Source organism: Oncorhynchus nerka, linkage group LG6 (assembly GCF_034236695.1).
Source record: "Oncorhynchus nerka isolate Pitt River linkage group LG6, Oner_Uvic_2.0, whole genome shotgun sequence".
NCBI classification, from domain to species: Eukaryota; Metazoa; Chordata; class Actinopteri; order Salmoniformes; family Salmonidae; genus Oncorhynchus; species Oncorhynchus nerka.
Window position 1 is genome coordinate 74,094,351 of NC_088401.1, and position 27,452 is coordinate 74,121,802.

A 27,452-nucleotide genomic window follows, 5' to 3' on the forward strand; every position below is an offset into this window, starting at 1 on the left:
TATTTATTTGCTCAACCTGGAATTGTCTTTTTTAATATTTAATATTTAATTTTAATATATCAAGCACCTTAGCATAGCACTCATCGTTGTAGCAATTAATACTGTCATCCCTTGTGGGGATTTCCAATTATGCACTTAATGAAATATGTATCTATTTATTTAGCTGATCCAGTTTGCATGTGTTATTATGATTTTAATGTATAAAATTTGTTTCAAAATTAAACTTTTTTAACCCTATGCACTTTATCAATAATTGTCTTCCTCCTGTTGTTGAACTGTTGTGGGTGAACCCTCTGAGCTCTCAGCCTTTCATGTTCTCCCACCCCCTCCAGACCGGTCAGATGTACAATATAGAAACAGGGCAGTAAGTTGCAATAGGCACGTGGAACCAAAGGTTTGATACCAGCATAAACAAAAATGGTCTTCAACCTAAACCTATCCCTAGTAGAAGACAACCCTAATCTAATAATCCATCATTTGTGGGTAAAACACAATACTCATCTGCATCTAGGGGGTAACTGAGGGACTGCTGCCTCTGCAAAGAGCTGTGGACAGTGAAACAGTCAGCTGTAGATCAAATCAAATGTATTTATATAGCCCTTCGTACATCAGCTGATATCTCAAAGTGCTGTACAGAAACCCAGCCTAAAACCCCAAAACAGCAAGCAATGCAGGTGTAGAAGCATGGTGGCTAGGAAAAACTCCTTAGAAAGGCCAAAACCTAGGAAGAAACATAGAGAGGAACCAGGCTATATGGGGTGGCCAGTCCACTTCTGGCTGTGCCGGGTGGAGATTGTAACAGAACATGGCCAAGATGTTCAAATGTTCATAAATGACCAGCATGGTCAAATAATAATAATCACAGGCAGAACAGTTGAAACTGGAGCAGCAGCACGGCCAGGTGGACTGGGGACAGCAAGGAGTCATGATGTCAGGTAGTCCCGAGGCATGGTCCTAGGGCTCAGGTCCTCCGAAAGAAAGAGGGAAAGAGAGAATTAGAGAGAGGACACTTAAATTCACACAGGACACTGAATAGGACAGGAGAAGTACTCCAGATATAACAAATTGACCCTAGCCCCCCGACACATAAATTACTACAGCATAAATACTGGAGGCTGAGACAGGAGGGGTCAGGAGACACTGTGGCCCAATCCGATGACACCCCCAGACAGGGCCAAACAGGAAAGAAATAACCTTAGATGATGGGGACAGGGAAACAGTCAGCTGTAGAGGATAGGGGACATTGAAACAGTGATAACAGTGAGCTGTAGAGGATAGGGGACAGTGAAACAGTCAGCTGTAGAGGATAGGGGACAGTGAAACAGTCAGCTGTAGAGGATAGGGGACAGTGAAACAGTCAGCTGTAGAGGATAGGGGACAGTGAAACAGCAAGTTGTAGAGGATAGGGGACAGTGAAACAGTCAGCTGTAGAGGATAGGGCACAGTGAAACAGTCAGTTGTAGAGGATAGGGGACAGTGAAACAGCAAGTTGTAGAGGATAGGGGACAGTGAAAAAGCAAGTTGTAGAGGATAGGGGACAGTGAAACAGTCAGTTGTAGAGGATAGGGCACAGTGAAACAGTCAGTTGTAGAGGATAGGGGACAGTGAAACAGTGATAACAGTGAGCTGTAGAGGATAGGGGACAGTGAAACAGCAAGTTGTAGAGGATAGGGGACAGTGAAACAGTCAGCTGTAGAGGATAGGGCACAGTGAAACAGTCAGTTGTAGAGAATAGGGGACAGTGAAACAGTCAGTTGTAGAGGATAGGGGACAGTGAAACAGTCAGTTGTAGAGGATAGGGGACAGTGAAACAGCAAGTTGTAGAGGATAGGGGACAGTGAAACAGCAAGTTGTAGAGGATAGGGGACAGTGAAACAGTCAGCTGTAGAGGATAGGGCACAGTGAAACAGTCAGTTGTAGAGGATAGGGGACAGTGAAACAGTCAGCTGTAGAGGATAGGGGACAGTGAAACAGTCAGTTGTAGAGGATAGGGGACAGTGAAACAGTCAGTTGTAGAGGATAGGGGACAGTGAAACAGCAAGTTGTAGAGGATAGGGGACAGTGAAACAGTCAGCTGTAGAGGATAGGGCACAGTGAAACAGTCAGTTGTAGAGGATAGGGGACAGTGAAACAGTCAGCTGTAGAGGATAGGGGACAGTGAAACAGTCAGTTGTAGAGGATAGGGGACAGTGAAACAGTCAGTTGTAGAGGATAGGGGACAGTGAAACAGTCAGCTGTAGAGGATAGGGGACAGTGAAACAGTCAGCTGTAGAGGATAGGGGACAGTGAAACAGTCAGTTGTAGAGGATAGGGGACAGTGAAACAGTCAGTTGTAGAGGATAGGGGACAGTGAAATAGTCAGTTGTAGAGGATATGGGACAGTGTAACAGTGAGTTGTAGAGGATAGGGGACAGTGAAACAGTGAGTTGTAGAGGATAGGGGACAGTGTAACAGTCAGCTGTAGAGGATAGGGGACAGTGTAACAATCAGTTGTAGAGGATAGGGGACAGTGTAACAGTGAAACAGTCAGTTGTAGAGGATAGGGGACAGTGAAACAGTCAGCTGTAGAGGATAGGGGACAGTGAAACAGTCAGTTGTAGAGGATAGGGGACAGTGAAACAGTAAAACAGTGAGCTGTAGAGGATAGGGGACAGTGAAACAGTGAAACAGTCAGTTGTAGAGGATAGGGGACAGTGTAACAGTGAAACAGTCAGTTGTAGAGGATAGGGGACAGTGAAACAGTCAGCTGTAGAGTATAGGGACAGTGAAACAGTCAGCTGTAGAGGATAGGGGACAGGTTAACAGTGAAACAGTCAGTTGTAGAGGATAGGGGACAGTGAAACAGTGAGTTGTAGACGATAGGGGACAGTGAAACAGTCAGCTGTAGAGGATAGGGGACAGTGAAACAGTGAGCTGTAGAGGATAGGGGACAGTGAAACAGTCAGCTATAGAGGATAGGGGACAGTGAAACAGTCAGCTGTAGAGGATAGGGGACAGTGTAACAGTCAGTTGTAGAGGATAGGGGACAGTGTAACAGTGAAACAGTCAGTTGTAGAGGATAGGGGACAGTGAAACAGTCAGCTGTAGAGGATAGGGGACAGTGAAACAGTGAGTTGTAGAGGATAGGGGACAGTGAAACAGTCAGCTGTAGAGGATAGGGGACAGTGTAACAGTGAAACAGTCAGTTGTAGAGGATAGGGGACAGTGTAACAGTGAAACAGTCAGTTGTAGAGGATAGGGGACAGTGAAACAGTGAAACAGTCAGTTGTAGAGGATAGGGGACAGTGTAACAGTGAAACAGTCAGTTGTAGAGGATAGGGGACAGTGAAACAGTAAAACAGTCAGCTGTAGAGGATAGGGGACAGTGAAACAGTCAGCTATAGAGGATAGGGGACAGTGTAACAGTGAAACAGTCAGTTGTAGAGGATAGGGGACAGTGAAACAGTGAAACAGTCAGTTGTAGAGGATAGGGGACAGTGAAACAGTCAGCTGTAGAGGATAGGGGACAGTGAAACAGTCAGCTGTAGAGGATAGGGGACAGTGTAACAGTGAAACAGTCAGTTGTAGAGGATAGGGGACAGTGAAACAGTCAGCTGTAGAGGATAGGGGACAGTGAAACAGTCAGCTGTAGAGGATAGGGGACAGTGAAACAGTCAGTTGTAGAGGATAGGGGACAGTGAAACAGTAAAACAGTGAGCTGTAGAGGATAGGGGACAGTGAAACAGTGAAACAGTCAGTTGTAGAGGATAGGGGACAGTGTAACAGTGAAACAGTCAGTTGTAGAGGATAGGGGACAGTGAAACAGTCAGCTGTAGAGGATAGGGACAGTGAAACAGTCAGCTGTAGAGGATAGGGGACAGGTTAACAGTGAAACAGTCAGTTGTAGAGGATAGGGGACAGTGAAACAGTCAGTTGTAGAGGATAGGGGACAGTGAAACAGCAAGTTGTAGAGGATAGGGGACAGTGAAACAGTCAGCTGTAGAGGATAGGGTGACAGTGAAACAGTGAAACAGTCAGCTGTAGAGGATAGGGGACAGTGAAACAGTCAGTTGTAGAGGATAGGGGACAGTGAAACAGTCAGTTGTAGAGGATAGGGGACAGTGAAACAGTCAGCTGTAGAGGATAGGGGACAGTGAAACAGTCAGCTGTAGAGGATAGGGGACAGTGAAACAGTCAGTTGTAGAGGATAGGGGACAGTGAAACAGTCAGTTGTAGAGGATAGGGGACAGTGAAACAGTGAAATAGTCAGTTGTAGAGGATATGGGACAGTGTAACAGTGAGTTGTAGAGGATAGGGGACAGTGAAACAGTGAGTTGTAGAGGATAGGGGACAGTGTAACAGTCAGCTGTAGAGGATAGGGGACAGTGTAACAATCAGTTGTAGAGGATAGGGGACAGTGTAACAGTGAAACAGTCAGTTGTAGAGGATAGGGGACAGTGAAACAGTCAGCTGTAGAGGATAGGGGACAGTGAAACAGTCAGTTGTAGAGGATAGGGGACAGTGAAACAGTAAAACAGTGAGCTGTAGAGGATAGGGGACAGTGAAACAGTGAAACAGTCAGTTGTAGAGGATAGGGGACAGTGTAACAGTGAAACAGTCAGTTGTAGAGGATAGGGGACAGTGAAACAGTCAGCTGTAGAGTATAGGGACAGTGAAACAGTCAGCTGTAGAGGATAGGGGACAGGTTAACAGTGAAACAGTCAGTTGTAGAGGATAGGGGACAGTGAAACAGTGAGTTGTAGAGCGATAGGGGACAGTGAAACAGTCAGCTGTAGAGGATAGGGGACAGTGAAACAGTGAGCTGTAGAGGATAGGGGACAGTGAAACAGTCAGCTATAGAGGATAGGGGACAGTGAAACAGTCAGCTGTAGAGGATAGGGGACAGTGTAACAGTCAGTTGTAGAGGATAGGGGACAGTGTAACAGTGAAACAGTCAGTTGTAGAGGATAGGGGACAGTGAAACAGTCAGCTGTAGAGGATAGGGGACAGTGAAACAGTGAGTTGTAGAGGATAGGGGACAGTGAAACAGTCAGCTGTAGAGGATAGGGGACAGTGTAACAGTGAAACAGTCAGTTGTAGAGGATAGGGGACAGTGTAACAGTGAAACAGTCAGTTGTAGAGGATAGGGGACAGTGAAACAGTGAAACAGTCAGTTGTAGAGGATAGGGGACAGTGTAACAGTGAAACAGTCAGTTGTAGAGGATAGGGGACAGTGAAACAGTAAAACAGTCAGCTGTAGAGGATAGGGGACAGTGAAACAGTCAGCTATAGAGGATAGGGGACAGTGTAACAGTGAAACAGTCAGTTGTAGAGGATAGGGGACAGTGAAACAGTGAAACAGTCAGTTGTAGAGGATAGGGGACAGTGAAACAGTCAGCTGTAGAGGATAGGGGACAGTGAAACAGTCAGCTGTAGAGGATAGGGGACAGTGTAACAGTGAAACAGTCAGTTGTAGAGGATAGGGGACAGTGAAACAGTCAGCTGTAGAGGATAGGGGACAGTGAAACAGTCAGCTGTAGAGGATAGGGGACAGTGAAACAGTCAGTTGTAGAGGATAGGGGACAGTGAAACAGTAAAACAGTGAGCTGTAGAGGATAGGGGACAGTGAAACAGTGAAACAGTCAGTTGTAGAGGATAGGGGACAGTGTAACAGTGAAACAGTCAGTTGTAGAGGATAGGGGACAGTGAAACAGTCAGCTGTAGAGGATAGGGACAGTGAAACAGTCAGCTGTAGAGGATAGGGGACAGGTTAACAGTGAAACAGTCAGTTGTAGAGGATAGGGGACAGTGAAACAGTCAGTTGTAGAGGATAGGGGACAGTGAAACAGCAAGTTGTAGAGGATAGGGGACAGTGAAACAGTCAGCTGTAGAGGATAGGGCACAGTGAAACAGTCAGTTGTAGAGGATAGGGGACAGTGAAACAGTCAGCTGTAGAGGATAGGGGACAGTGAAACAGTCAGTTGTAGAGGATAGGGGACAGTGAAACAGTCAGTTGTAGAGGATAGGGGACAGTGAAACAGTCAGCTGTAGAGGATAGGGGACAGTGAAACAGTCAGCTGTAGAGGATAGGGGACAGTGAAACAGTCAGTTGTAGAGGATAGGGGACAGTGAAACAGTCAGTTGTAGAGGATAGGGGACAGTGAAATAGTCAGTTGTAGAGGATATGGGACAGTGTAACAGTGAGTTGTAGAGGATAGGGGACAGTGAAACAGTGAGTTGTAGAGGATAGGGGACAGTGTAACAGTCAGCTGTAGAGGATAGGGGACAGTGTAACAATCAGTTGTAGAGGATAGGGGACAGTGAAAAAGCAAGTTGTAGAGGATAGGGGACAGTGAAACAGTCAGTTGTAGAGGATAGGGCACAGTGAAACTGTCAGCTGTAGAGGATAGGGGACAGTGAAACAGCAAGTTGTAGAGGATAGGGGACAGTGAAACAGTCAGCTGTAGAGGATAGGGCACAGTGAAACAGTCAGTTGTAGAGGATAGGGGACAGTGAAACAGTGATAACAGTGAGCTGTAGAGGATAGGGGACAGTGAAACAGCAAGTTGTAGAGGATAGGGGACAGTGAAACAGTCAGCTGTAGAGGATAGGGCACAGTGAAACAGTCAGTTGTAGAGGATAGGGGACAGTGAAACAGTCAGTTGTAGAGGATAGGGGACAGTGAAACAGTCAGTTGTAGAGGATAGGGGACAGTGAAACAGTCAGCTGTAGAGGATAGGGCACAGTGAAACAGTCAGTTGTAGAGGATAGGGGACAGTGAAACAGTCAGCTGTAGAGGATAGGGGACAGTGAAACAGTCAGTTGTAGAGGATAGGGGACAGTGAAACAGTCAGTTGTAGAGGATAGGGGACAGTGAAACAGCAAGTTGTAGAGGATAGGGGACAGTGAAACAGTCAGCTGTAGAGGATAGGGCACAGTGAAACAGTCAGTTGTAGAGGATAGGGGACAGTGAAACAGTCAGCTGTAGAGGATAGGGGACAGTGAAACAGTCAGTTGTAGAGGATAGGGGACAGTGAAACAGTCAGTTGTAGAGGATAGGGGACAGTGAAACAGTCAGCTGTAGAGGATAGGGGACAGTGAAACAGTCAGCTGTAGAGGATAGGGGACAGTGAAACAGTCAGTTGTAGAGGATAGGGGACAGTGAAATAGTCAGTTGTAGAGGATATGGGACAGTGTAACAGTGAGTTGTAGAGGATAGGGGACAGTGAAACAGTCAGTTGTAGAGGATAGGGGACAGTGAAACAGTAAAACAGTCAGCTGTAGAGGATAGGGGACAGGTTAACAGTGAAACAGTCAGTTGTAGAGGATAGGGGACAGTGAAACAGTGAGTTGTAGAGGATAGGGGACAGTGAAACAGTCAGCTGTAGAGGATAGGGGACAGTGAAACAGTGAAATAGGGGACAGTGAAACAGTCAGCTGTAGAGGATAGGGGACAGTGAAACAGTCAGCTGTAGAGGATAGGGGACAGTGAAACAGTCAGTTGTAGAGGATAGGGGACAGTGAAACAGTGTCAGTTGTAGAGGATAGGGGACAGTGAAACAGTCAGCTGTAGAGGATAGGGGACAGTGAAACAGTGAGTTGTAGAGGATAGGGGACAGTGAAACAGTCAGCTGTAGAGGATAGGGGACAGGTAACAGTGAAACAGTCAGTTGTAGAGGATAGGGGACAGTGAAACAGTAAACAGTCAGTTGTAGAGGATAGGGGACAGTGTAACAGTGAAACAGTCAGTTGTAGAGGATAGGGGACAGTGAAACAGTCAGCTGTAGAGGATAGGGGACAGTGAAACAGTCAGCTGTAGAGGATAGGGGACAGTGTAACAGTGAAACAGTCAGTGTAGAGGATAGGGGACAGTGAAACAGTCAAGAGGATAGGGGACAGTGAAACAGTCAGCTGTAGAGGATAGGGGTGAAACAGTGTTGTAGAGGATAGGGGACAGTGAAACAGTCAGCTGTAGAGGATAGGGGACAGTGAAACAGTCAGCTGTAGAGGATAGGGACAGTGGGAAACAGTGAAACAGTCAGTTGTAGAGGATAGGGGACAGTGAAACAGTCAGCTGTAGTAGGGGAAACAGTCAGCTGTAGAGGATAGGGGACAGTGAAACAGTCAGTTGTAGAGGATAGGGGACAGTGAAACAGTAAAACAGTGAGCTGTAGAGGATAGGGGACAGTGAAACAGTCAGTTGTAGAGGATAGGGGACAGTGTAACAGTGAAACAGTCAGTTGTAGAGGATAGGACAGTGAAACAGTCAGCTGTAGAGGATAGGGACAGTGAAACAGTCAGCTGTAGAGGATAGGGGACAGGTTAACAGTGAAACAGTCAGTTGTAGAGGATAGGGGACAGTGAAACAGTCAGTTGTAGAGGATAGGGGACAGTGAAACAGTCAGTTGTAGAGGATAGGGGACAGTGAAACAGTCAGCTGTAGAGGATAGGGGACAGTGAAACAGTCAGTTGTAGAGGATAGGGGACAGTGAAACAGTCAGTTGTAGAGGATAGGGGACAGTGAAACAGTCAGTTGTAGAGGATAGGGGACAGTGAAACAGTCAGCTGTAGAGGATAGGGGACAGTGAAACAGTCAGCTGTAGAGATAGGGGACAGTGAAACAGTCAGTTGTAGAGGATAGGGGACAGTGAAACAGTCAGTTGTAGAGGATAGGGGACAGTGAAACAGTCAGTTGTAGAGGATAGGGACAGTGAAACAGTGAGTTGTAGAGGATAGGGGACAGTGAAACAGTGAGTTGTAGAGGATAGGGGACAGTGAAACAGTCAGCTGTAGAGGATAGGGGACAGTGTAACAGTCAGTTGTAGAGGATAGGGGACAGTGTAACAGTGAAACAGTCAGTTGTAGAGGATAGGGGACAGTGAAACAGTCAGCTGTAGAGGATAGGGGACAGTGAAACAGTCAGTTGTATAGGGGACAAACAGTGAAACAGTGAGCTGTAGAGGATAGGGGACAGTGAAACAGTGAAACAGTTGTAGAGGATAGGGGACAGTGTAACAGTGAAACAGTCAGTTGTAGAGGGATAGGGGACAGTGAAACAGTCAGCTGTAGAGGATAGGGGACAGTGAAACAGTCAGCTGTAGAGGATAGGGGACAGTTAACAGTGAAACAGTCAGTTGTAGAGGATAGGGGACAGTGAAACAGTGAGTTGTAAGGATAGGGGACAGTGAAACAGTCAGCTGTAGAGGATAGGGGACAGTGAAACAGTGAAACAGTCTGTAGAGGATAGGGGACAGTGAAACAGTCAGCTATAGAGGATAGGGGACAGTGAAACAGTCAGCTGTGAGGATAGGGGACAGTGAAACAGTCAGTTGTAGAGGATAGGGGACAGTGTAACAGTGAAACAGTCAGTTGTAGAGGATAGGGGACAGTGAAACAGTCAGCTGTAGAGGATAGGGGACAGTGAAACAGTGAGTTGTAGAGGATAGGGGACAGTGAAACAGTCAGCTGTAGAGGATAGGGGACAGTGTAACAGTGAAACAGTCAGTTGTAGAGGATAGGGGACAGTGTAACAGTGAAACAGTCAGTTGTAGAGGATAGGGGACAGTGAAACAGTCAGTCAGTTGTAGAGGATAGGGGACAGTGTAACAGTGAAACAGTCAGTTGTAGAGGATAGGGGACAGTGAAACAGTAAAACAGTCAGCTGTAGAGGATAGGGGACAGTGAAACAGTCAGCTATAGAGGATAGGGGACAGTGTAACAGTGAAACAGTCAGTTGTAGAGGATAGGGGACAGTGAAACAGTGAAACAGTCAGTTGTAGAGGATAGGGGACAGTGAAACAGTCAGCTGTAGAGGATAGGGGACAGTGAAACAGTCAGCTGTAGAGGATAGGGGACAGTGTAACAGTGAAACAGTCAGTTGTAGAGGATAGGGGACAGTGAAACAGTCAGCTGTAGAGGATAGGGGACAGTGAAACAGTCAGCTGTAGAGGATAGGGGACAGTGAAACAGTCAGTTGTAGAGGATAGGGGACAGTGAAACAGTAAAACAGTGAGCTGTAGAGGATAGGGGACAGTGAAACAGTGAAACAGTCAGTTGTAGAGGATAGGGGACAGTGTAACAGTGAAACAGTCAGTTGTAGAGGATAGGGGACAGTGAAACAGTCAGCTGTAGAGATAGGGACAGTGAAACAGTCAGCTGTAGAGGATAGGGACAGTGAAACAGTCAGTTGTAGAGGATAGGGGACAGTGAAACAGTCAGTTGTAGAGGATAGGGGACAGTGAAACAGTGAGTTGTAGAGGATAGGGGACAGTGAAACAGTCAGCTGTAGAGGATAGGGGACAGTGAAACAATCAGTTGTAGAGGATAGGGGACAGTGAAACAGTCAGTTGTAGAGGATAGGGGACAGTGAAACAGTCAGCTGTAGAGGATAGGGGACAGTGAAACAGTCAGTTGTAGAGGATAGGGGACAGTGAAACAGTCAGCTGTAGAGGATAGGGGACAGTGAAACAGTCAGTTGTAGAGGATAGGGGACAGTGAAACAGTCAGCTGTAGAGGATAGGGGACAGTGAAACAGTCAGTTGTAGAGGATAGGGGACAGTGAAACAGTCAGTTGTAGAGGATAGGGGACAGTGAAACAGTCAGTTGTAGATAGGATAGGGGACAGTGAAACAGTGAGTTGTAGAGGATAGGGACAGTGAAACAGTGAGTTGTAGAGGATAGGGGACAGTGAAACAGTCAGTTGTAGAGGATAGGGGACAGTGTAACAGTCCGTTGTAGAGGATAGGGGACAGTGTAACAGTGAAACAGTCAGTTGTAGAGGATAGGGGACAGTGAAACAGTCAGCTGTAGAGGATAGGGGACAGTGAAACAGTCAGTTGTAGAGGATAGGGGACAGTGAAACAGTCAGCTGTAGAGGATAGGGGACAGTGAAACAGTGAAACAGTCAGTTGTAGAGGATAGGGGACAGTGTAACAGTGAAACAGTCAGTTGTAGAGGATAGGGGACAGTGAAACAGTCAGCTGTAGAGGATAGGGACAGTGAAACAGTCAGCTGTAGAGGATAGGGGACAGTTAACAGTGAAACAGTCAGTTGTAGAGGATAGGGGACAGTGAAACAGTGAGTTGTAGACGATAGGGGACAGTGAAACAGTCAGCTGTAGAGGATAGGGGACAGTGAAACAGTGAGCTGTAGAGGATAGGGGACAGTGAAACAGTCAGCTGTAGAGGATAGGGGACAGTGAAACAGTCAGCTGTAGAGGATAGGGGACAGTGTAACAGTCAGTTGTAGAGGATAGGGGACAGTGTAACAGTGAAACAGTCAGTTGTAGAGGATAGGGGACAGTGAAACAGTCAGCTGTAGAGGATAGGGGACAGTGAAACAGTGAGTTGTAGAGGATAGGGGACAGTGAAACAGTCAGCTGTAGAGGATAGGGGACAGTGTAACAGTGAAACAGTCAGTTGTAGAGGATAGGGGACAGTGTAACAGTGAAACAGTCAGTTGTAGAGGATAGGGGACAGTGAAACAGTGAAACAGTCAGTTGTAGAGGATAGGGGACAGTGAAACAGTGAAACAGTCAGTTGTAGAGGATAGGGGACAGTGAAACAGTAAAACAGTCAGCTGTAGAGGATAGGGGACAGTGAAACAGTCAGCTATAGAGGATAGGGGACAGTGGAACAGTGAAACAGTCAGTTGTAGAGGATAGGGGACAGTGAAACAGTGAAACAGTCAGTTGTAGAGGATAGGGGACAGTGAAACAGTCAGCTGTAGAGGATAGGGGACAGTGAAACAGTCAGCTGTAGAGGATAGGGGACAGTGTAACAGTGAAACAGTCAGTTGTAGAGGATAGGGGACAGTGAAACAGTCAGCTGTAGAGGATAGGGGACAGTGAAACAGTCAGCTGTAGAGGATAGGGGACAGTGAAACAGTCAGTTGTAGAGGATAGGGGACAGTGAAACAGTAAAACAGTGAGCTGTAGAGGATAGGGGACAGTGAAACAGTGAAACAGTCAGTTGTAGAGGATAGGGGACAGTGTAACAGTGAAACAGTCAGTTGTAGAGGATAGGGGACAGTGAAACAGTCAGCTGTAGAGGATAGGGACAGTGAAACAGTCAGCTGTAGAGGATAGGGGACAGTGAAATAGTCAGTTGTAGAGGATATGGGACAGTGTAACAGTGAGTTGTAGAGGATAGGGGACAGTGAAACAGTGAGTTGTAGAGGATAGGGGACAGTGTAACAGTCAGCTGTAGAGGATAGGGGACAGTGTAACAATCAGTTGTAGAGGATAGGGGACAGTGAAACAGTCAGTTGTAGAGGATAGGGGACAGTGAAACAGTCAGCTGTAGAGGATAGGGGACAGTGAAACAGTCAGTTGTAGAGGATAGGGGACACAGTGAAACAGTCAGCTGTAGAGGATAGGGGACAGTGAAACAGTCAGTTGTAGAGGATAGGGGACAGTGAAACAGTCAGTGAGTAGAGGATAGGGGACAGTGAAACAGTCAGTTGTAGAGGATAGGGGACAGTGAAACAGTGATAACAGTGAGCTGTAGAGGATAGGGGACAGTGAAACAGTCAGTTGTAGAGGATAGGGGACAGTGAAACAGTCAGCTGTAGAGGATAGGGGACAGTGAAACAGTCAGTTGTAGAGGATAGGGGACAGTGAAACAGTCAGTTGTAGAATAGGGGACAGTGAAACAGTCAAGTTGTAGAGGATAGGGGACAGTGAAACAGTCAGCTGTAGAGGATAGGGCACAGTGAAACAGTCAGTTGTAGAGGATAGGGGACAGTGAAACAGTCAGCTGTAGAGGATAGGGGACAGTGAAACAGTCAGTTGTAGAGGATAGGGGACAGTGAAACAGTCAGTTGTAGAGGATAGGGGACAGTGAAACAGCAAGTTGTAGAGGATAGGGGACAGTGAAACAGTCAGCTGTAGAGGATAGGGCACAGTGAAACAGTCAGTTGTAGAGGATAGGGGACAGTGAAACAGTCAGCTGTAGAGGATAGGGGACAGTGAAACAGTCAGTTGTAGAGGATAGGGGACAGTGAAACAGTCAGTTGTAGAGGATAGGGGACAGTGAAACAGTCAGCTGTAGAGGATAGGGGACAGTGAAACAGTCAGCTGTAGAGGATAGGGGACAGTGAAACAGTCAGTTGTAGAGGATAGGGGACAGTGAAATAGTCAGTTGTAGAGGATATGGGACAGTGTAACAGTGAGTTGTAGAGGATAGGGGACAGTGAAACAGTCAGTTGTAGAGGATAGGGGACAGTGAAACAGTAAAACAGTCAGCTGTAGAGGATAGGGGACAGGTTAACAGAAACAGTCAGTTGTAGAGGATAGGGGACAGTGAAACAGTGAGTTGTAGAGGATAGGGGACAGTGAAACAGTCAGCTGTAGAGGATAGGGGACAGTGAAACAGTGAGCTGTAGAGGATAGGGGACAGTGAAACAGTCAGCTATAGAGGATAGGGGACAGTGAAACAGTCAGCTGTAGAGGATAGGGGACAGTGTAACAGTCCGTTGTAGAGGATAGGGGACAGTGTAACAGTGAAACAGTCAGTTGTAGAGGATAGGGGACAGTGAAACAGTCAGCTGTAGAGGATAGGGGACAGTGAAACAGTGAGTTGTAGAGGATAGGGGACAGTGAAACAGTCAGCTGTAGAGGATAGGGGACAGTGTAACAGTGAAACAGTCAGTTGTAGAGGATAGGGGACAGTGAAACAGTGAAACAGTCAGTTGTAGAGGATAGGGGACAGTGTAACAGTGAAACAGTCAGTTGTAGAGGATAGGGGACAGTGAAACAGTAAAACAGTCAGCTGTAGAGGATAGGGGACAGTGAAACAGTCAGCTATAGAGGATAGGGGACAGTGTAACAGTGAAACAGTCAGTTGTAGAGGATAGGGGACAGTGAAACAGTGAAACAGTCAGTTGTAGAGGATAGGGGACAGTGAAACAGTCAGCTGTAGAGGATAGGGGACAGTGAAACAGTGAAACAGTCAGTTGTAGAGGATAGGGGACAGTGAAACAGTCAGCTGTAGAGGATAGGGGACAGTGAAACAGTCAGCTGTAGAGGATAGGGGACAGTGTAACAGTGAAACAGTCAGTTGTAGAGGATAGGGGACAGTGAAACAGTCAGCTGTAGAGGATAGGGGACAGTGAAACAGTCAGCTGTAGAGGATAGGGGACAGTGTAACAGTGAAACAGTCAGTTGTAGAGGATAGGGGACAGTGAAACAGTCAGCTGTAGAGGATAGGGGACAGTGAAAGAGTCAGCTGTAGAGGATAGGGGACAGTGTAACAGTGAAACAGTCAGTTGTATAGGATAGGGGACAGTGTAACAGTGAGTTGTAGAGGATAGGGGACAGTGAAACAGTGAGTTGTAGAGGATAGGGGACAGTGAAACAGTGAGTTGTAGAGGATAGGGGACAGTGAAACAGTGAGTTGTAGAGGATAGGGGACAGTGAAACAGTGAGTTGTAGAGGATAGGGGACAGTGAAACAGTGAGTTGTAGAGGATAGGGGACAGTGAAACAGTGAGTTGTAGAGGATATGGGACAGTGAAACAGTGAGTTGTAGAGGATAGGGGACAGTGAAACAGTGAGTTGTAGAGGATAGGGGACAGTGAAACAGTGAGTTGTAGAGGATAGGGGACAGTGAAACAGTCAGCTGTAGAGGATAGGGGACAGTGAGACAGTGAAACAGTGAGCTATAGAGGATATTGGACAGTGAAACAGTGAGCTGTAGAGGATAGGGGACAGTGAAACAGTGAGTTGTAGAGGATAGGGGACAGTGAAACAGTGAGCTGTAGAGGATAGGGGACAGTGAAACAGTGAGTTGTAGAGGATAGGGGACAGTGAAACAGTCAGCTGTAGAGGATAGCGGACAGTGAAACAGTCAGCTGTAGAGGATAGGGGACAGTGAAACAGTCAGCTGTAGAGGATAGGGGACAGTGTATCAGTGAAACAGTCAGTTGTAGAGGATAGGGGACAGTGAAACAGTGAAACAGTCAGTTGTAGAGGATAGGGGACAGTGAAACAGTCAGCTGTAGAGGATAGGGGACAGTGAAACAGTCAGCTGTAGAGGATAGGGGACAGTGTATCAGTGAAACAGTCAGCTGTAGAGGATAGGGGACAGTGAAACAGTCAGCTGTAGATGATAGGGGACAGTGAAACAGTCAGCTGTAGAGGATAGCGGACAGTGTAACAGTGAGTTGTAGAGGATAGGGGACAGTGAAACAGTCAGCTGTAGAGGATAGGGGACAGTGAAACAGTGAGTTGTAGAGGATAGGGGACAGTGAAACAGTCAGCTGTAGAGGATAGGGGACAGTGAAACAGTCAGCTGTAGAGGATAGGGGACAGTGAAACAGTCAGTTGTAGAGGATAGGGGACAGTGAAACAGTGAAACAGTCAGTTGTAGAGGATAGGGGACAGTGAAACAGTGAAACAGTCAGTTGTAGAGGATAGGGGACAGTGTAACAGTGAAACAGTCAGTTGTAGAGGATAGGGGACAGTGAAACAGTCAGCTGTAGAGTATAGGGACAGTGAAACAGTCAGCTGTAGAGGATAGGGGACAGGTTAACAGTGAAACAGTCAGTTGTAGAGGATAGGGGACAGTGAAACAGTGAGTTGTAGAGGATAGGGGACAGTGAAACAGTCAGCTGTAGAGGATAGGGGACAGTGAAACAGTGAGCTGTAGAGGATAGGGGACAGTGAAACAGTCAGCTATAGAGGATAGGGGACAGTGAAACAGTCAGCAGTGTAGAGGATAGGGGACAGTGTAACAGTCAGTTGTAGAGGATAGGGGACAGTGAAACAGTCAGTTGTAGAGGATAGGGGACAGTGAAACAGTCAGCTGTAGAGGATAGGGGACAGTGAAACAGTGAGTTGTAGAGGATAGGGGACAGTGAAACAGTCAGCTGTAGAGGATAGGGACAGTGTAACAGTGAAACAGTCAGTTGTAGAGGATAGGGGACAGTGTAACAGTGAAACAGTCAGAGAGGATAGGGGACAGTGAAACAGTGAAACAGTCAGTTGTAGAGGATAGGGGACAGTGTAACAGTGAAACAGTCAGTTGTAGAGGATAGGGGACAGTGAAACAGTAAAAACAGTCAGTTGTAGAGGATAGGGGACAGTGAAACAGTCAGCTGTGGAGGATAGAGGAAACAGGTAGACAGTGTAACAGTGAAACAGTCAGTTGTAGAGGATAGGGGACAGTGAAACAGTGAAACAGTCAGTTGTAGAGGATAGGGGACAGTGTAACAGTGAAACAGTCAGCTGTAGAGGATAGGGGACAGTGAAACAGTCAGTTGTAGAGGATAGGGGACAGTGTAACAGTGAAACAGTCAGTTGTAGAGGATAGGGGACAGTGAAACAGTGAGCTGTAGAGGATAGGGGACAGTGAAACAGTCAGTTGTAGAGGATAGGGGACAGTGAAACAGTCAGTTGTAGAGGATAGGGACAGTGAAACAGTAAAACAGTGAGCTGTAGAGGATAGGGACAGTGAAACAGTGAAACAGTCAGTTGTAGAGGATAGGGGACAGTGAACAGTGAAACAGTCAGTTGTAGAGGATAGGGGACAGTGAAACAGTCAGTTGTAGAGGATAGGGACAGTGAAACAGTCAGTGTAGAGGATAGGGGACAGGAACAGTGAAACAGTCAGTTGTAGAGGATAGGGGACAGTGAAACAGTCAGTTGTAGAGGATAGGGGACAGTGAAACAGCAAGTTGTAGAGGATAGGGGACAGTGAAACAGTCAGTTGTAGAGGATAGGGGACAGTGAAACAGTCAGTTGTAGAGGATAGGGACAGTGAAACAGTAAAACAGCTGTAGAGGATAGGGGACAGTGAAACAGTCAGTGTAGAGGATAGGGGACAGTGAAACAGTCAGTTGTAGAGGATAGGGGACAGTGAAACAGTCAGCTGTAGAGGATAGGGGACAGTGAAACAGAGAGTTGTAGAGGATAGGGGACAGTGAAACAGTCAGTTGTAGAGGATAGGGAAAGGACCAATTTGTAAGTCGCTCTGGATAAGAGCGTCTGCTAAATGACTTAAATGTAAATGTAAATGATAGGGGACAGTGAAACAGTGAGTTGTAGAGGATAGGGGACAGTGAAACAGTGAAGAAGATAGGGGACAGTGAAACAGTGAGTTGTAGAGGATAGGGACAGTGAAACAGTGAAAAACAGTGAGTGGTAGAAGATAGGGGACAGTGAAACAGTCAGTTGTAGAGGATAGGGACAGTGAAACAGTCAGTTGTAGAGGATAGGGGACAGTGAAACAGTGAGTGGTAGAACAGGACAGTGAAACAGTCAGTTGTAGAGGATAGGGGACAGTGAAACAGTGAAGCAGTTGTAGAGGATAGGGGACAGTGAAACAGTAAACCAGTGAGTTGTAGAGGATAGGGGACAGTGAAACAGTGAGAGGATAGGGGACAGTGAAACAGTCAGTTGTAGAGGATAGGGGACAGTGAAACAGTGAAACAGTCAGTTGTAGAGGATAGGGGACAGTGAAACAGTCAGTTGTAGAGGATAGGGAACAGTGAAACAGTCAGTTGTAGAGGATAGGGGACAGTGAAACAGTCAGTTGTAGAGGATAGGGGACAGTGAAACAGTCAAACAGTGAGTGGTAGATAGGGGACAGTGAAACAGTCAGTTGTAGAGGATAGGGGACAGTGAAACAGTGAGTGGTAGAAGATAGGGGACAGTGAAACAGTCAGTGGTAGAGATAGGGGACAGTGAAACAGTCAGTTGTAGATGATAGGGGACAGTGAAACAGTCAGTTGTAGAGGATATACAGTGAAACAGTGAAACAGTCAGTTGTAGAGGATAGGGGACAGTGAAACAGTCAGTTGTAGAGGATAGGGGACAGTGAAACAGTGAGTTGTAGAGGATAGGGGACAGTGTTGCAACAGTGAAACAGTCAGTTGTAGAGGATAGGGGACAGTGAAACAGTGAGTTGTAGAGGATAGGGGACAGTGAAACAGTGAGTTGTAGAGGATAGGGGACAGTGAAACAGTGAGTTGTAGAGGATAGGGGACAGTGAAACAGTGAGTTGTAGAGGATAGGGGACAGTGAAACAGTCAGCTGTAGAGGATAGGGACAGTGAAACAGTCAGTTGTAGAGGATAACAGTGAAACAGTCAGTTGTAGAGGATAGGGACAGTGAAACAGTCAGCTGTAGAGGATAGGGGACAGTGAAACAGTGAAACAGTCAGTTGTAGAGGATAGGGGACAGTGAAACAGTGAAACAGTCAGTTGTAGAGGATAGGGGACAGTGTAACAGTGAAACAGTCGGTTGTAGAGGATAGGGGACAGTGAAACAGTCAGCTGTAGAGGATAGGGGACAGTGTAACAGTCAGCTGTAGAGGATAGGGGACAGTGTAACAGTGAAACAGTCAGTTGTAGAGGATAGGGGACAGTGAAACAGTCAGTTGTAGAGGATAGGGGACAGTGAAACAGTGAAACAGTCAGTTGTAGAGGATAGGGGACAGTGAAACAGTCAGCTGTAGAGGATAGGGGACAGTGTAACAGTGAAACAGTGAGTTGTAGAGGATAGGGGACAGTGAAACAGTCAGCTGTAGAGGATAGCGGACAGTGAAACAGACAGTTAGCTGTAGAGGATAGGGGACAGTGAAACAGTCAGCTGTAGAGGATAGGGGACAGTGAAACAGTCAGCTGTAGTGGATAGGGGACAGTGTAACAGTGAAACAGTCAGTTGTAGAGGATAGGGGACAGTGAAACAGTCAGCTGTAGAGGATAGCGGACAGTGAAACAGTTAGCTGTAGAGGATAGGGGACAGTGAAACAGTCAGCTGTAGAGGATAGAGGACAGTGAAACAGTCAGCTGTAGAGGATAGGGGACAGTGTAACAGTGAGTTGTAGAGGATAGGGGACAGTGAAACAGTGAGTGCTAGAGGATAGGGGACAGTGAAACAGTGAGTGGTAGAGGATAGGGGACAGTGAAACAGTCAGCTGTAGAGGATAGGGGACAGTGAAACAGTGAGTGGTAGAGGATAGGGGACAGTGAAACAGTGAGTGGTAGAGGATAGGGGACAGTGAAACAGTGAAACAGTGAAACAGTCAGCTGTAGAGGATAGGGGACAGTGAAACAGTCAGCTGTAGAGGATAGGGGACAGTGAAACAGTCAGCTGTAGAGGATAGGGGACAGTGAAACAGTCAGCTGTAGAGGATAGGGGACAGTGTAACAGTGAAACAGTCAGTTGTAGAGGATAGGGGACAGTGAAACAGTGAAAAAGTCAGTTGTAGAGGATAGAGGACAGTGAAACAGTGAAAAAGTCAGTTGTAGAGGATAGGGGACAGTGAAACAGTGAAACAGTCAGTTTAGAGGATAGGGGACAGTGAAACAGTCAGCTGTAGAGGATATAGGGGACAGTGAAACAGTGAGTGGTAGAGGATAGGGGACAGTGAAACAGTCAGCTGTAGAGGATAGGGGACAGTGAAACAGTGAGTGGTAGAGGATAGGGGACAGTGAAACAGTGAGTGGTAGAGGATAGGGGACAGTGAAACAGTGAAACAGTGAAACAGTCAGCTGTAGAGGATAGGGGACAGTGAAACAGTCAGCTGTAGAGGATAGGGGACAGTGAAACAGTCAGCTGTAGAGGATAGGGGACAGTGAAACAGTCAGCTGTAGAGGATAGGGGACAGTGAAACAGTGAGTGGTAGAGGATAGGGGACAGTAAAACAGTGAGTTGTAGAGGATAGGGGACAGTGAAACAGTGAGTGGTAGAGGATAGGGGACAGTGAAACAGTGAGTGGTAGAAGATAGGGGACAGTGAAACAGTGAGTGGTAGAAGATAGGGGACAGTGAAACAGTCAGTTGTAGAGGATAGTGGACAGTGAAACAGTGAAACAGTGAGTTGTAGAGGATAGGGGACAGTGAAACTGTGAGTGGTAGAGGATAGGGGACAGTGAAACAGTCAGCTGTAGAGGATAGGGGACAGTGAAACAGTCAGCTGTAGAGGATAGGGGACAGTGTAACAGTGAAACAGTCAGTTGTAGAGGATAGGGGACAGTGAAACAGTCAGCTGTAGAGGATAGCGGACAGTGAAACAGTTAGCTGTAGAGGATAGGGGACAGTGAAACAGTCAGCTGTAGAGGATAGGGGACAGTGAAACAGTCAGCTGTAGAGGATAGGGGACAGTGTAACAGTGAAACAGTCAGTTGTAGAGGATAGGGGACAGTGAAACAGTCAGCTGTAGAGGATAGCGGACAGTGAAACAGTTAGCTGTAGAGGATAGGGGACAGTGAAACAGTCAGCTGTAGAGGATAGAGGACAGTGAAACAGTCAGCTGTAGAGGATAGGGGACAGTGTAACAGTGAGTTGTAGAGGATAGGGGACAGTGAAACAGTGAGTGCTAGAGGATAGGGGACAGTGAAACAGTGAGTTGTAGAGGATAGGGGACAGTGAAACAGTGAGTTGTAGAGGATAGGGGACAGTGAAACAGTGAGTTGTAGAGGATAGGGGACAGTGACACAGTGAGTTGTAGAGGATAGGGGACAGTGAAACAGTGAGTTGTAGAGGATAGGGGACAGTGAAACAGTCAGCTGTAGAGGATACGGGACAGTGAAACAGTCAGTTGTAGAGGATACGGGACAGTGAAACAGTCAGTTGTAGAGGATAGGGGACAGTGAAACAGTCAGCTGTAGAGGATAGGGGACAGTGAAACAGTGAAACAGTCAGTTGTAGAGGATAGGGGACAGTGAAACAGTGAAACAGTCAGTTGTAGAGGATAGGGGACAGTGTAACAGTGAAACAGTCGGTTGTAGAGGATAGGGGACAGTGAAACAGTCAGCTGTAGAGGATAGGGGACAGTGTAACAGTCAGCTGTAGAGGATAGGGGACAGTGTAACAGTGAAACAGTCAGCTGTAGAGGATAGGGGACAGTGTAACAGTGAAACAGTCAGTTGTAGAGGATAGGGGACAGTGAAACAGTGAAAAAGTCAGTTGTAGAGGATAGGGGACAGTGAAACAGTGAAACAGTCAGTTGTAGAGGATAGGGGACAGTGAAACAGTCAGCTGTAGAGGATAGGGGACAGTGTAACAGTGAAACAGTGAGTTGTAGAGGATAGGGGACAGTGAAACAGTCAGCTGTAGAGGATAGCGGACAGTGAAACAGTTAGCTGTAGAGGATAGGGGACAGTGAAACAGTCAGCTGTAGAGGATAGGGGACAGTGTAACAGTGAAACAGTCAGTTGTAGAGGATAGGGGACAGTGAAATAGTCAGCTGTAGAGGATAGCGGACAGTGAAACAGTTAGCTGTAGAGGATAGGGGACAGTGAAACAGTCAGCTGTAGAGGATAGGGGACAGTGAAACAGTCAGCTGTAGAGGATAGGGGACAGTGTAACAGTGAAACAGTCAGTTGTAGAGGATAGGGGACAGTGAAACAGTCAGCTGTAGAGGATAGCGGACAGTGAAACAGTTAGCTGTAGAGGATAGGGGACAGTGAAACAGTCAGCTGTAGAGGATAGAGGACAGTGAAACAGTCAGCTGTAGAGGATAGGGGACAGTGTAACAGTGAGTTGTAGAGGATAGGGGACAGTGAAACAGTGAGTGCTAGAGGATAGGGGACAGTGAAACAGTGAGTTGTAGAGGATAGGGGACAGTGAAACAGTCAGCTGTAGAGGATAGGGGACAGTGAAACAGTCAGCTGTAGAGGATAGGGGACAGTGTAACAGTGAAACAGTCAGTTGTAGAGGATAGGGGACAGTGAAACAGTGAAAAAGTCAGTTGTAGAGGATAGGGGACAGTGTGAAAAGTCAGTTGTAGAGGATAGGGGACAGTGAAACAGTGAAACAGTCAGTTTAGAGGATAGGGGACAGTGAAACAGTCAGCTGTAGAGGATAGGGGACAGTGAAACAGTGAGTGGTAGAGGATAGGGGACAGTGAAACAGTGAGTGGTAGAGGATAGGGGACAGTGAAACAGTGAAACAGTGAAACAGTCAGCTGTAGAGGATAGGGGACAGTGAAACAGTCAGCTGTAGAGGATAGGGGACAGTGAAACAGTCAGCTGTAGAGGATAGGGGACAGTGAAACAGTCAGCTGTAGAGGATAGGGGACAGTGAAACAGTGAGTGGTAGAGGATAGGGGACAGTAAAACAGTGAGTTGTAGAGGATAGGGGACAGTGAAACAGTGAGTGGTAGAGGATAGGGGACAGTGAAACAGTGAGTGGTAGAAGATAGGGGACAGTGAAACAGTGAGTGGTAGAAGATAGGGGACAGTGAAACAGTCAGTTGTAGAGGATAGGGGACAGTGAAACAGTCAGTTGTAGAGGATAGGGGACAGTGAAACAGTAAAACAGTGAGTTGTAGAGGATAGGGGACAGTGAAACAGTCAGCTGTGGAGGATAGGGGACAGTGAAACAGAGAGTTGTAGAGGATAGGGGACAGTGAAACAGTCAGCTGTAGAGGATAGGGGACAGTGTAACAGTGAAACAGTCAGTTGTAGAGGATAGGGGACAGTGTAACAGTGAAACAGTCAGCTGTAGAGGATAGGGGACAGTGTAACAGTGAAACAGTCAGTTGTAGAGGATAGGGGACAGTGTAACAGTGAAACAGTCAGCTGTAGAGGATAGGGGACAGTGAAACAGTGAGTGGTAGAAGATAGGGGACAGTGAAACAGTCAGTTGTAGAGGATAGGGGACAGTGAAACAGTCAGTTGTAGAGGATAGGTGACAGTGAAACAGTCAGTTGTAGAGGATAGGGGACAGTGAAACAGTCAGTTGTAGAGGATAGGGGACAGTGAAACAGTCAGTTGTAGAGGATAGGGGACAGTGAAACAGTCAGTTGTAGAGGATAGGGGACAGTGAAACAGTCAGTTGTAGAGGATAGGGGACAGTGAAACAGTCAGTTGTAGAGGATAGGGGACAGTGAAACAGTCAGTTGTAGAGGATAGGGGACAGTGAAACAGTCAGTTGTAGAGGATAGGGGACAGTGAAACAGTGAGTGGTAGAAGATAGGGGACAGTGAAAGAGTCAGTTGTAGAGGATAGGGGACAGTGAAACAGTCAGTTGTAGAGGATAGGGGACAGTGAAACAGTAAAACAGTGAGTTGTAGAGGATAGGGGACAGTGAAACAGTCAGCTGTGGAGGATAGGGGACAGTGAAACAGTGAGTTGTAGAGGATAGGGGACAGTGAAACAGTGAAACAGTGAGTTGTAGAGGATAGGGGACAGTGAAACAGTGAAACTGTGAGTGGTAGAAGATAGGGGACAGTGAAACAGTGAGTTGTAGAGGATAAGGAACAGAGTAAGATAGGGGACAGTGAAACAGTCAGTTGTAGAGGATAGGGACAGTGAAACAGTGAAACAGTAGTGGTAGGATAGGGGGACAGTGAAACAGTGAGTTGTAAGGATAGGGAACAGTGAAACAGTGAAACAGTTGTAGAAGATAGGGGACAGTGAAACAGTCAGTTGTAGAGGATAGGGGACAGTGAAACAGTGAGTGGTAGAAGATAGGGGACAGTGAAACAGTGAGTGGTAGAAGATAGGGGACAGTGAAACAGTCAAGAGGATAGGGGACAGTGAAACAGTGAGTTGTAGAGGATAGGGGACAGTGAAACAGTCAGCTGTGAGGATAGGGACAGTGAAACAGTGAGTTGTAGAGGATAGGGGACAGTGAAACAGTGAAACAGTGAGTGGTAGAAGATAGGGGACAGTGAAACAGTGAGTTGTAGAGGATAGGGAACAGTGAAACAGTGAAACAGTGAGTGGTAGAAGATAGGGGACAGTGAAACAGTGAGTTGTAGAGGATAGGGAACAGTGAAACAGTGAAACAGTGAGTGGTAGAAGATAGGGACAGTGAAACAGTCAGTTGTAGACAGGAAACAGTCAGTTGTATAGGGGACAGTGAAACAGTGAAACAGTCAGCTGTAGTGGTAGAAGAGGATAGGGGACAGTGAAACAGTGAAACAGTGGTAGAGGATAGGGGACAGTGAAACAGTGAAACAGTTGTAGAAGATAGGGGACAGTGAAACAGTGAGTGGAGGATAGAAGAAACAGTAGGGAAGATAGGGGACAGTGAAACAGTCAGTTGTAGAGGATAGGGGACAGTGAAACAGTGAGTGGTAGAAGATAGGGGACAGTGAAACAGTGAGTGGTAGAAGATAGGGGACAGTGAAACAGTCAGTTGTAGAGGATAGGGGACAGTGAAACAGTCAGTTGTAGAGGATAGGGGACAGTGAAACAGTAAAACAGTGAGTTGTAGAGGATAGGGGACAGTGAAACAGTCAGCTGTAGAGGATAGGGGACAGTGAAACAGTGAGTTGTAGAGGATAGGGAACAGTGAAACAGTGAGTTGTAGAGGATAGGGGACAGTGAAACAGTCAGTTGTAGAGGATAGGGGACAGTGAAACAGTCAGTTGTAGAGGATAGGGGACAGTGAAACAGTCAGTTGTAGAGGATAGGGGACAGTGAAACAGTCAGTTGTAGAGGATAGGGGACAGTGAAACAGTCAGTTGTAGAGGATAGGGGACAGTGAAACAGTGAGTGGTAGAAGATAGGGGACAGTGAAAGAGTCAGTTGTAGAGGATAGGGGACAGTGAAACAGTCAGTTGTAGAGGATAGGGGACAGTGAAACAGTAAAACAGTGAGTTGTAGAGGATAGGGGACAGTGAAACAGTCAGCTGTGGAGGATAGGGGACAGTGAAACAGTGAGTTGTAGAGGATAGGGGACAGTGAAACAGTGACCTGTAGAGGATAGGGGACAGTGAAACAGAGAGTTGTAGAGGATAGGGGACAGTGAAACAGTGAGTTGTAGAGGATAAGGTGAAAGCACCAATTTGTAAGTCGCTCTGGATAAGAGCGTCTGCTAAATGACTTAAATGTAAATGTAAATGATAGGGGACAGTGAAACAGTGAGTTGTAGAGGATAGGGGACAGTGAAACAGTGAAACAGTGAGTTGTAGAGGATAGGGGACAGTGAAACAGTGAAACTGTGAGTGGTAGAAGATAGGGGACAGTGAAACAGTGAGTTGTAGAGGATAGGGAACAGTGAAACAGTGAAACAGTGAGTGGTAGAAGATAGGGGACAGTGAAACAGTCAGTTGTAGAGGATAGGGAACAGTGAAACAGTGAAACAGTGAGTTGTAGAGGATAGGGAACAGTGAAACAGTGAAACAGTGAGTGGTAGAAGATAGGGGACAGTGAAACAGTCAGTTGTAGAGGATAGGGGACAGTGAAACAGTCAGTTGTAGAGGATAGGGGACAGTGAAACAGTCAGCTGTAGAGGATAGGGGACAGTGAAACAGTGAGTTGTAGAGGATAGGGGACAGTGAAACAGTGAAACAGTGAGTGGTAGAAGATAGGGGACAGTGAAACAGTGAGTTGTAGAGGATAGGGAACAGTGAAACAGTGAAACAGTGAGTGGTAGAAGATAGGGGACAGTGAAACAGTGAGTTGTAGAGGATAGGGAACAGTGAAACAGTGAAACAGTGAGTGGTAGAAGATAGGGGACAGTGAAACAGTCAGTTGTAGAGGATAGGGGACAGTGAAACAGTGAGTGGTAGAAGATAGGGGACAGTGAAACAGTCAGTTGTAGAGGATAGGGGACAGTGAAACAGTCAGTTGTAGAGGATAGGGGACAGTGAAACAGTAAAACAGTGAGTTGTAGAGGATAGGGGACAGTGAAACAGTCAGCTGTAGAGGATAGGGGACAGTGAAACAGTCAGTTGTAGAGGATAGGGGACAGTGAAACAGTGACCTGTAGAGGATAGGGGACAGTGAAACAGAGAGTTGTAGAGGATAGGGGACAGTGAAACAGTGAGTTGTAGAGGATAAGGTGAAAGCACCAATTTGTAAGTCGCTCTGGATAAGAGCGTCTGCTAAATGACTTAAATGTAAATGTAAATGATAGGGGACAGTGAAACAGTGAGTTGTAGAGGATAGGGGACAGTGAAACAGTGAAACAGTGAGTTGTAGAGGATAGGGGACAGTGAAACAGTGAAACTGTGAGTGGTAGAAGATAGGGGACAGTGAAACAGTGAGTTGTAGAGGATAGGGAACAGTGAAACAGTGAAACAGTGAGTGGTAGAAGATAGGGGACAGTGAAACAGTCAGTTGTAGAGGATAGGGAACAGTGAAACAGTGAAACAGTGAGTTGTAGAGGATAGGGAACAGTGAAACAGTGAAACAGTGAGTGGTAGAAGATAGGGGACAGTGAAACAGTCAGTTGTAGAGGATAGGGGACAGTGAAACAGTCAGTTGTAGAGGATAGGGGACAGTGAAACAGTCAGCTGTAGAGGATAGGGGACAGTGAAACAGTGAGTTGTAGAGGATAGGGGACAGTGAAACAGTGAAACAGTGAGTGGTAGAAGATAGGGGACAGTGAAACAGTGAGTTGTAGAGGATAGGGAACAGTGAAACAGTGAAACAGTGAGTGGTAGAAGATAGGGGACAGTGAAACAGTGAGTTGTAGAGGATAGGGAACAGTGAAACAGTGAAACAGTGAGTGGTAGAAGATAGGGGACAGTGAAACAGTCAGTTGTAGAGGATAGGGGACAGTGAAACAGTGAGTGGTAGAAGATAGGGGACAGTGAAACAGTCAGTTGTAGAGGATAGGGGACAGTGAAACAGTCAGTTGTAGAGGATGGGGGACAGTGAAACAGTAAAACAGTGAGTTGTAGAGGATAGGGGACAGTGAAACAGTCAGCTGTAGAGGATAGGGGACAGTGAAACAGTGAGTTGTAGAGGATAGGGAACAGTGAAACAGTGAGTTGTAGAGGATAGGGGACAGAGGCACAGTGAGTTGTAGAGGATAGGGGACAGTGAAACAGTCAGCTTTAGAGGATAGGGGACAGTGAAACAGTGAGTTGTAGAGGATAGGGGACAGTGAAACAGTGAGTTGTAGAGGATAGGGGACAGTGACACAGTGAGTTGTAGAGGATAGGGGACAGTGAAACAGTGAGTTGTAGAGGATAGGGGACAGTGAAACAGTCAGCTGTAGAGGATACGGGACAGTGAAACAGTCAGTTGTAGAGGATACGGGACAGTGAAACAGTCAGTTGTAGAGGATAGGGGACTCAACGGAACGACTTGATTAGTGTAGTGTCAACAACGCAGCCAATGCCAACTAGCCTACTTAGTCAACAACGCAGCCTCTGCCAGCTAGCCTACTTCAGCAGTACTGTATCATTTTAATCATTTTAGTCAATAAGATTCTTGCTACGTAAGCTTAACTCTCTGAACACTCGTGACGTGTAGTCCACTTGTCATTCCAATCTCCTTTGCATTAGCGTAGCCTCTTGTGTAGCCTGTCAACTATGTGTCTGTCTATCCCTGTTCTCTCCTCTCTGCACAGACCATACAAACGCTCCACACCGCGTGGGGCGGCCACCCTAATCTGGTGGTCCCAGCGCGCACGACCCACGTGGAGTTCCAGGTCTCCGGTAGCCTCTGGAACTGCCGATCTGCGGCCAACAAGGCAGAGTTCATCTCCGCCTATGTCTCCCTCAGTCCCTCGACTTCTTGGCACTGACGGAAACATGGATCACCACAGACAACACTGCTACTCCTA